The sequence below is a fragment of the Trichechus manatus genome, unplaced genomic scaffold, assembly GCF_000243295.1.
Source record: "Trichechus manatus latirostris isolate Lorelei unplaced genomic scaffold, TriManLat1.0 scaffold00160, whole genome shotgun sequence".
In the NCBI taxonomy this organism is placed as follows: Eukaryota; Metazoa; Chordata; class Mammalia; order Sirenia; family Trichechidae; genus Trichechus; species Trichechus manatus.
The window spans coordinates 3,885,957-3,896,417 of record NW_004444096.1 but is presented as its reverse complement, the minus strand read 5'-3'; positions in this window follow the sequence as shown (position 1 = coordinate 3,896,417).

Here is a 10,461-nt window from a genome sequence, read left to right as displayed (position 1 = left end):
TTCGCTCACGATGTGGTTGCGTTGTCCAGCGATCCCCAGGCGAACTAGCTGTCAGGCAGAACAGAACAGGGTGTCACGGTTTCGGGGGCTCAAGGACTCCAAGCTGGTGACAGCCCCCCGGGTGTGTTGGTGTCCTCCCGGGGGGGAAACGCCCAGGGAAGACCAGCAAAACACACCTGAGAGAGAGGTGGCCCAGGACTCCCGGGGCGGGGCAGAGCCCATGTGCTTGGCGACAGAGAACCAGGGACTCACATTTTTGGCCCCCAGCAGGGTCCCCAAGCGGCTGAGGCTGTGGTGGAGAAGCACGCCAGGCTTGGGGCCTCAGAACCTGACTCCTGCCCCGCAAAGCTGCAAGACCAGAGGGAAACGCAAGGTGCTTCCGGAGAGGCAGAAGTGGGTGAGGAGGGCCCGGATCCCCGTTAGTGCAGAGAAATGTGGTGACTTCTCATCATGCGCCTTAGACAAGCAGAAGGTGGGGGGACGTGAAAGGACCCTGCTTAGACTGCCCAGGCTCCTTTCCCTTTTCCAAACGGCTTACAGCAACTTCATTCTTTCTTTCGGGGCCAGGCAGGCTCCACTGCTTTCCCAGTTTGCAGGGTGTGTCCGTGGGTTACTCGGGGCAGATGGAGGAGTGAGGCCACTCCAGAATGTCCTGTAGCAGACGCAGCTGCCCGCCCTGCAACGGAACTGGCAGATCTCCAGAAAGCAGCCACAAGGCACCATCTGGGGAGTCCACAGCTTCCCTGCACTCACCCCTGAGCAGGGAGTTTTCGCTTGTGCTACAATGTGCAAACGCAGGAGGCCTCCCCATAGGCCAGTTGGCTCCTGCCTAGTCCAGCCTAACAAGCGTCTCGTGGGCTTTTGCGGTGTCCCAGCTTCTGGGCTAGGCGGTGTGCAGAGATGGGCGGGACACGGTCCCCGCTCTGCAGAAGCTCACAGTCTGCGGGGTGGCCCATAGGAGACCAGAAGGCCCCATCGGCTCTCTGCTCTGGGTGAGGCCGAAGGTACTTCTCATCTGTCCATCTTAGTCCCCAGCCACTCGCCTACCCATCTGTGACTGGCAAATTACCACCTACCTCTATTACCTGGGAATCCCTGGGCAGCACCAACAGTTAACACGCTTGGTTGCTAACCACAGGTTGGAGGTTCGAGTCCACCCAGAGATGCCTAGGAAGGAAGGCCTAGAATCTGCTTCCAAAAAATCAGCCTTTGAAAACCCAGTGGAGCACAGCTCTACTCTGACACGCGTGGGGTTGGCAGGGGTTGGCATCGACTCAACAGCAACTAGTTAGTTTTGGTTTTGATGATATATTCCACCACCCCTCTGTCAGCTTGTCAGCTTGTGGTGACTTCCATGTTGCTGTCATGATCCTGGAAGCTGTGCCACCAGCATTTCCAATATGAGCAGGGTCACCCATGGTGGACAGGTTTCAGCGGAGCTTCCAGACTAAGACAGACGAGGAAGAAGGGCCTGATGATCTACTTCCAAAATGTAGCCAATGAAAACCCTGTGGATCCCAACAGAACATTGTCTAATATAATGCTGGAAGACAAGCCCCCTGTGTTGGGAAGCACTGAAAATACCCAGTGGCCTCAACAATAGACTGCAGGACGCTCACAACTGTGAGGATGGCACAGGACCAGGCAGCGTGGTGTTCTGTTGTCCACGGGGTCGCCGTGAGTCAGAGCCGACTCAACCGCAACTAACGTAAACAAGGTGGATTAGAAGGTGAGAGCATCATGGAGCAAAATGATCAGGAAAGGGGCATCGGAAGTGTGGGCTGGAGGGTGTCATTTTAAATAGAGGGTCCAAGAAGGCCTCACTGAGAAGGTAGCATAAAAACAAAACTTCGGAGGCGAGGGGGCAAGCCGTTCAGCTGCCTGGGAGAGAGCATTCCCAGCAGAGGGGGCGGCAAGTAAGAGGACGTGTGGGTTCATCTGGGAAGAGCAAGGGGCTGGGGCAGGGAGTGAGGGAAGGGTAGTAGTAAGTCATGAGGCCAGAGGAATAGCAGGGGCTGGGGCATGTGGAAACAGCCTTGGTCAAGCGCTCGGCTGCTAACTGAAAGCTTAGTGGTTCGAACCCACCCAGAGGCTCTGTGGAATAAAGGCCTGGCGATCTACTCCTGTAAAGATTACAGCCTAGGAAACCCTATGGGGAAGCTCTGCTTTGTCCCATGGACTCACTATGAGTCAGAGTGGACTCAGCAGCACCCTGCAACAACAGGTTATGTGGGACTTTACTCTGAGGAGGGCACTGGAGGGTTCTGGGCCCAGGAGGAACATGGGGGTCTTACATTTCAAAAGGCTCCCTCAGGCTGCTATGTGGACACCCCAGGGGAGTGGGAGGCCAGGGCAGAGGCTGGGAGACTTGTGTGACAAGACCTCAGGGTCTTGAACTAGATGCTGGCATTGCAGCGCGAAGCAGTCAGAGTCTGGAAATGTTTTGAGTGACTTCCTACAGAATTTGCAGCTGTTTATTCACCTCAATCCACACTGAAAAGCATTGACTGTGGATACCCGCACATCTGTTTATTTTTGTTTTGAGCATAAACCTTATGTCTGGGGAGGCAGGGTGGTGGTTAAGGCTTTGAAACCCCAGCTCTGCAACTTACTGCCTGTGTGACCTTGGGCGGGTCACTTAGCCTCTCTGTTCCTCAGGCTTCTCATCTGTACAATGAGAATCATAACAGTCCCTGCCTCACAGGGTTAAGTGAGGTCATAAGTGTCAAGTGTTTAGAACAGTACCTGACACGTCCTAAGCCCTCACTAAATCCTGGGGACTATTAATTCGCCCTGTAGGGGAATGATAAATGGGCAGAGCCTTCGAGTTTCTTGCCTAAACCAGGATGGAGCCATATTCAAAAAATAGAACGTTTTATATTATATAAGCCTGGCTACTTGCGTGTGCGGAAAGTTTCGAGTCACATTCAACTGCAGCATTAAGAGGTCAGACAGAAATCTATTTTGAGTTAACTGTACATTCTGTCTTACATCTTATTTTTAAATACAGCTTCTCAAGGTGCACTTGGGAGCAGTACAAATTAAGATAATCTCATCAAGCCAACTACATCCAGTTCTTGAAATCCAAAGAGACAGAAGACAGCTTATAAAGCAGCTGGACGGGCAGGAAATGCACACATTCTGGCATTTTCTTTTCATCCCCAGACTTTCGGAAACATCCTCAGGCATCTGTCGCTCCAGGGGATGAGCAGGCATAGCTGGGGAAAACTGGGAAGCTGGCTCCCGAAGACTTTGGTGAGGAAGTGGGGCCAGGTGCTTGCTGAGAGAAAACAAAACAATTACGACCCACAGCAACTCCATGTGTGCCAGAATAGAACTGGGCTCCGCTGGGTTCCCGAGGCTGCCACCTTCTGGAAGCAGATTGCCAGGCCTTTCTTCTAGTCCCAGTTTTAGGGACTAGATTGGGTGCTCTAGAGCTGGGACTTGATCAGCTGTTCCCAAAAGGTGGGTCTCATGGAATCCTATTGCTCCTTGAGATGTTGCTGTGAAAAGGGGGCTCCACATCAAAGTTCGGGAAACACGGCAGACTGTCAGTGCCTTTTGGAGAGTTACAAACCCCGAAACCAAAACCAAACCCACTGCTGTCAAGCCGATTCCGACTCCTAGTGACCCCGTGGGGTTTCTAGGGCTGTAAATCTCTACAGAAGCAGACGGCCACATCTTTCCCCTGTGGAGCCACTGGTGGTTTCGAACCACCAACCTTTCGATTAGCAGTCAATCACTTTAACCACTGCACCACCAAGGCTCCATAGCTTATAAAACACTCTAAGAGATTTTCCAGTAGAGAAATTTGTTTAAGACAGCATTTTCCTAGTTTATTTGATCACAGAATCCTTTTCTTAAAGAACGTAGTTAAGAACACTGGGTTATGTTAAGGTCTTTCCAACTAGATGCCCCAGTATCTCGTTTCCTCTGGCCGGGTGGTGAACTCTCACTCCAATGGATTCCAAGTGTGGGATTTGGGAGAGACTTCGGCAGTGAGGATAACAATTTAATGACTATACTGGTAGAAAGGTCCCTGGGTGGTGCAGATGTTTTGCGCTTGACTACTAACCTAAGTAGTCGACAGGTTTGAACCCACTCCGCAGTGCTGTGGAAGAAAGACCTGGCAATCTACTTCCATTAAGATTACAGCCAAGAAAACCCTATGGAGCTGTTCTACTCGGTAACACATGGGGCCGCCGTGAGTGGGAATCAACTTAACAGCAATGAGGGTTAAGGATGGGGTATAAGTATCATGTTAGAAGCCTTCCTCCCCCCTCCCTCCCATAAGAAACTTAAACACAGGAGAAAAAAATAAGTTTCTGGCCGCAAATGGAAGTAAACAGCTGGAGCTGATGAACTCCAGAAGCAAGAATTCCTTGTTCCTACAAGCATCTGTAATAGAGAGAGCTCGCAGAGGCTATGTAAATATAATTATTTCTAAGTAGAGTACCTGCAGCATTTTCCATTAGGTAGCAAGAGGTCACTGGGAGGCCAGCTGTCCAAATATGGCTGCTGATTCCCCTGAGTCAGCAAAGTAGATAGAACAAAAATGTACCTTTGGGGACAGAAATTTTTTCTTTTTAATTGTTGTAATTAAATGAAGTTTACATTTCAAGTTAGTCTCCCATACAGAATTTTTTTTTTTTACATACATTGTTATGAAACCCCAACCGTTCGCCCCATTCTGCGACAGCACACTCCTCCCTTCTGCCCCGATTCCCCATGAACGTTCAACCAGCTCCTAACTCTCTCTGCCTTCCCATCTCACCTCTGGACAGAAGCCGCCCCTTTGGTCTCTTGTATCTACTTGACTAAGAGGCACATTCTTCACAAGTACCACTTTATGTCCCACAGGCCAGTCCAATCCCTGTCTGAAGAGTTGGCCTCGGAAATTGTTTTCGTTCTGGGGTGATAGAACAGGGGCCATGCTTTCGGAGGCACCTCCAGTCTGTCAGACCATTAAGTCTGGTCTTCTTACTAGAATTTGAGTTCTGCATCCCATCGTTCTACTGCTCCAGCAGGGACCCTCTGTTGTGTTCCCTGTCAGGACGTTCATTGGTGGTAGCCGGGCACCATCTAGTTCTTCTGGTCTCAGGCTGATGAAGACTCTGGTTTATGTGGCCCATTCTGTTTCTTGGGCTAATACTTTCCTTGTGTCTTTCATGTTCTTTGTTCTCCTTTACTCCAAGTGGTTGGGACCAACTGATACATCTTAGATGGCCACTTGCAAGCTTTTAAGACCCCAGACGCCACTCACCAAAGTAGGGTGCAGAACATTTTCTTAATAAGCCTTGTTATGCCAGTTGACATAGCTGTCCCCTGAAAGCATGGTCCCCAGACCCCGCATCCCTGCTACTCTGTCTCTCAAAGTATTTGATTATACTGAGGAAACTTCTTAGCTTTGGTTTAGTCCATTTGTGCTGGCTTCCCCTGTAGTGTGTGCTGTCCATCCCTTCACCTGAGATGATTCTTATCTACTACCTAGTTAGTGAATAACCCTCACCCTCCCTCCCCACCCCGGTAACCATCAAAGAATGTTTTCTTCTGTGTTTAAACCTTTTCTTGAGTTCTTATAATAGTGGTCTTATACAGTATTTGTCCTTCTGTGACTGACTAAATTCACTCAGCATAATAAGTTCCAACTTCCACCAAGTTATACGATGTTTCACAGCTTCATCATTGTTCTTTATCGTCACATAATATTCCATTGTGTGGATATACCATAGTTGTTTAACCATTCATCCACTGATGGGCACTTAGGTTGCTTCCATCCTTTGGCTATTGTGAACAGTGCTGCGATGAACATGGGTGTGCATATATCTATTCGTGTGACGGCTCTTCTTTCTCTAGGATATATTCCAAGGAGCGGGATAGCTGGATCCTACGGTACTTCTATTTCTAGCTTTTTAAGGAAGCGCCAAATCCATTTCCAAAGTGGTTGTACCATTTTACATTCCCACCAACAGTGTATAAGTGTTCCAGTCTCTCCACAACCTCTCCAGCATTTGTTATTTTGCGTTTTCTGGATTAATGCTAGCCTTGTTGGGGTGAGATGATATCTCATAGTTTTGATCTGCATTTCTCTAATGGCTAATGATCGTGAGCATTTCTTCATGTGTCTGTTAGCTGCCTGAGTATCTTCTTTGGTGAAGTGCCTGTTCATATCCTTTGCCCATTGGAGGACAGAAATTTCTTACCACACGTTTGAATAAGTATCTCCAAATATATGGATATTATATTTAGGGCTGTGGTTTTCAAACTTTTTTTTCAAAGCAAGAAACCCCTTTTTTTCCCAAGGAAAATCTTACTCAGAACCTGTATGCACAATCCCAAGACAGCCCCTGAGGCATCTTCAGGAAACTCTAGGCTCCCAGTGACCTAGTCTGGTAAACCATGGCCTCAGGCCCTTCTCCTCCAAGTGCAGCCCACAGGCCAGAAACTTCTGCATCACCCAGGAGCCCGTGGCAGCACTAGGATTGGTGTCACCCCCCATACCTCCTCCTGTACCAGACCATAGAGAATCCTTAGTAATGTTTTTTGTACTAATGTAACTTATAAACCAGAATTCCCATATATCACTCCTTCTTTTCCTTTAATTACTACTTCATTCTCAGAAACGTTATTGATAGAGGTTCGCAAACACTAGTTACCACAATATTGTGGCTCAAACACCAGAAAATTTGACAAAATCAGCGACTGTAAAAACGCCAGCAGCAATGAAAACAGCAGCGCGGGCTTGTAGCGCACGCAGATGAAACCATGTGATTCGAAGCGTCATTGTAATTGGGTAATTGACGACAGCTCTGCCCGGAGCACATCAGAAGGTTCAAAAAGTAACTTAGCATTGAGTGTTAGCCTTGTAGGTGTACTGATAAGTGTAAGCTGGGCTTATGGAAAATGTTTTTGTTGTTATAACTAACTACAGTGATTTTTTATAGGCAGTCACTTTGGTGTCACCACCCCCCCCCCCACAACGTCCCCTGGTGTGGTCTGTACCCCCCACATCCCCCTAATGACGCCACTGCTGGGAGCTTGTTAAAAAGGCAATATTTCCATCTCCACCCCAGACCTGCTGACTCCAAATCTGCATTTTATAAGATCCCCAGGGGATTTATCTGCACATTAAAGTTGAAGAAGCAGGTTCAGGGGATTTATTCCTGAATACTTTTTCCTCTATCGGCTCGTCCGGAATACCTGGGTAAAGCTTTCCTTTTGAAAATTAGTCTGGAAATTTTAGGCTCCAAGCCCCAGTGACTGCTCTAAGTAGGGCAATCCAGGATAGCCACGCTGTCTGCTTCGTGCTTCTCATCTGTAAAATTTAATCCTTACCACTGTGCTCACAAAAACAGTCAGGAAGCGGAAGCACCGTCAGAAAGAGGCGGGCAGGCAAAGCAAGTGAAAGCAGAGACTATACCTGTGAGTCCCTGGGCAGTGCAAATGGCTAACAAGTCTAACTTAAGCCACATGGTGGAGGTTCGAGTCCACGCAGAGGCCCCTCGGAAGGAAAACCCAGTTGCCAACGAGTCATTCTGACTCCACGTGTGTCAGAGTAGGACTGCGCTCCATAGGATTTTCAATGGCTGACTTCTTTTGGAAGTAGTTTGCCAGGCCTTTCTTCTGAGGTGCTTCTGGGTGGACTTCACTGCCAGCCTTTTGGTTAGCAGTCAAGTTGTTGACCGTTTGCACTGCCCAGGGACTCTGTAAAGGGACAGACCATCCCCAGATTCCCTGCCTGTTTCATCATCTGCAGAGCTGGAGGATGAAGGCACGTGGAGTCTTTCTTCGCTGCGAGGGGAGGGCTGTGGCCGAAAACACTGAGCTCGTAAAGAGGAGCGTGCAGACAGCACAATCATGCAGCGCTATCTGGGCCTGTGATCCACCCGCCAACACGTTCTCTTTTCTCCACTGAGCAGCCACGTGCAGTCCCCTGCACCCTCAGCCCTCCTCCCCCACCTGAGATAAAAATGAGGCCCCTGACAGAGGAAACTGCCAGGCCAGGCCCCGAAGGATGGTCACTGGGGCAACAGGTGGTCGCCTCCCCTGAGCTGCCGGCCTTCTAGGCCTGTGGTACAGCTGGGCCTGAGTGCAGGCAGGAGTCCACCCCGGGCTCACCCCCAGGGTTCCGGCATACCTGCTCCAGGCCTGCCTGAGCCCCTCACCAAAGGGCAGCCCCCTCAGCTGGGAGGGGCGGCCTGCCAGGAAGCCTTTTTCCATCGTTCCTGAGGCCTCTACAGCCTCTCTGGCTTCTTGGCACCACAAACTGCTTGATCTCAGTCCAGTGATTTGCTCTTATAAACAACAGAGAAAAAAAAGAAAGGTTGTAAAAAACAGACACAGGGAATTAGGTCACCCCAGAAATTCTAAAGCATCAGCAAAGCTCTGGTTCAGTGTGACCGACTCAGTGACCTCTGAGCACAAGTCAGGCCTTGTAGGCAGAGGACAGAGTCAAGGCTGAGCGGGGAAGGAGGGATGAGGTCAGGGCACACCACAGCTCAGGAGGAGCGCCGGGGAGGAAGCGTGCTCTGCTGCTCGCCATCTTGGCCTCCAGACAGAGAAAGCCTGACCGTGAACTACGGCCCAATGCCTGAGGCGCAGGGGAGCCTGCTGGAATGCTGAATGCGGCTGATATTCCTTTTGATCTGGGAGTTTCTGGTCCTAATCTAGTAACTGAAGCCGGCTAAACCTCTTAATGTAATTCAGCATATAGTTTTCCTCCTTACAGAACACCGAACTGAGCTTCTTAAATGATAGCCCCCCCTCCGCCCCACCATCTTTGTGAGACGTCACCATTTGACTTCCATGTCCTCGATTTCAACGCAAGGTTGTGTTTACCAGAAACGGAGCCATTTACGATTTGCCCTGCAAAAACGCCTCGGATGATGAAAGCTAGTCTCCCACTCTGCTATAAGCTTTTAAGCCATTTACAAGATTATTTTTACTCTAAAGGCGTCTTTCCATAGACGATCACCAACCATCGGGAACACATTTGCACCTTGGAGCAGCGGAATGCATTTTAATTGAGTTAATAAGAGTTGGGACAGGAATAAACAGGGATGGCTCACTTCCTGTGCTAATTCAAAGGCTGTTGCTTCTGCCCAAGGCCCAGGGGCTGGACGGGCCTACAACAATAGACCCATCTGTGTCCTGGGAGCCAGGGACAGCAATGAAGGGCACGCTGCTGCTGATCTTGATTTGGAATGGAGGTGTGGAGCGCCTGGAAGGATGAGGGTTTATAGGCGGTGTGGATTTAACCAAAAGAGAGAAAAGAGTTGTGGTGTTGAATGAGCACTGGTCTTCAGATGAGCTTTGAAGCAAGTTATTTAATTTCTCTGTCTCCACGGCTATAAGGTGGATATAATGATATCTGCCTACTAATGTGATGAAGATAAAGTAAGAGGAAGGAGGGAAAACTGATTTAGAATCCATAGAGTGGTATATAACATATGACTTCATTCTTTAAAGGCTACCATTTATTAGGAACTTACTACGAGATCCCCACACATCTGTCAGTCTGTCGTACTGTTGGGGCTTGCGTGTTGCTGTGATGCTGGAAGCTGTGCCACGGGTATTCAAATACCAGCAGGGTCACCCATGGTGGACAGGTTTCAGCTGAGCTTCCAGACTAAGATAGACTAGGAAGAAGGAGCTGGCAGTCAACGTCTGAAAAAAATTAGCCAGTAAAAACCTTATGAATAGCGGCAGAACATTGTCTGATATAGTGCTGGAAGAGGAGACCCTCGGGTTGGAAGGCACTCAAAATACCACAGGGGAAGGGCTGCCTCCTCGGAGTAGAGTCGACCTTAATGACGTGGATGGAGTCAAGCTTTCGGGACCTTCATTTGCTGATGTTGCAAATGAAGGGATCTCGTAGTAAGTTCATAATTAATGGTAGCCTTTAAAGAATGATGTCCTATGTTATGTACCGCTCTATAGATTCTAAATCGGTTTTCCCTCCTTCCTCTTATTTTATCTTTATCACATTAGTAGGCGTGGAAAATCGGTAGTTGGCCTTGGTGATAGAAATGATGCCAGAGATCGCATGATGGAATTTTGCAAGACCGACGACTTCTTCATTGCAAATACCTCTTTTCAACAACACGAACAGCAACTATACATGTGGACCTCACCAGATGGAAAACACAGGCATCAAATTGGCTACATCTGTGGAAAGAGACGACAGAAAAGCTCAATAGCATCAGTCAGAACAAGGCCAGGGGCTGACCGCAGAACAGACCATCAATTGCTCATATGCAAGTTCAAGTTGAAGCTGAAGAAAATTAGAATAAGTCCATGAGATCCAAAGTATGACCTTGAGTATATCCCACCTGAATTTAGAGACTGTCTCAAGAATAGATTTGATGCACTGAACACTAATGACCAAAGACCAGACGAGTCATGGAATGACATCAAGGACATCATACATGAAGAAAGCATGAGGTCATTAAAAAAGACGAG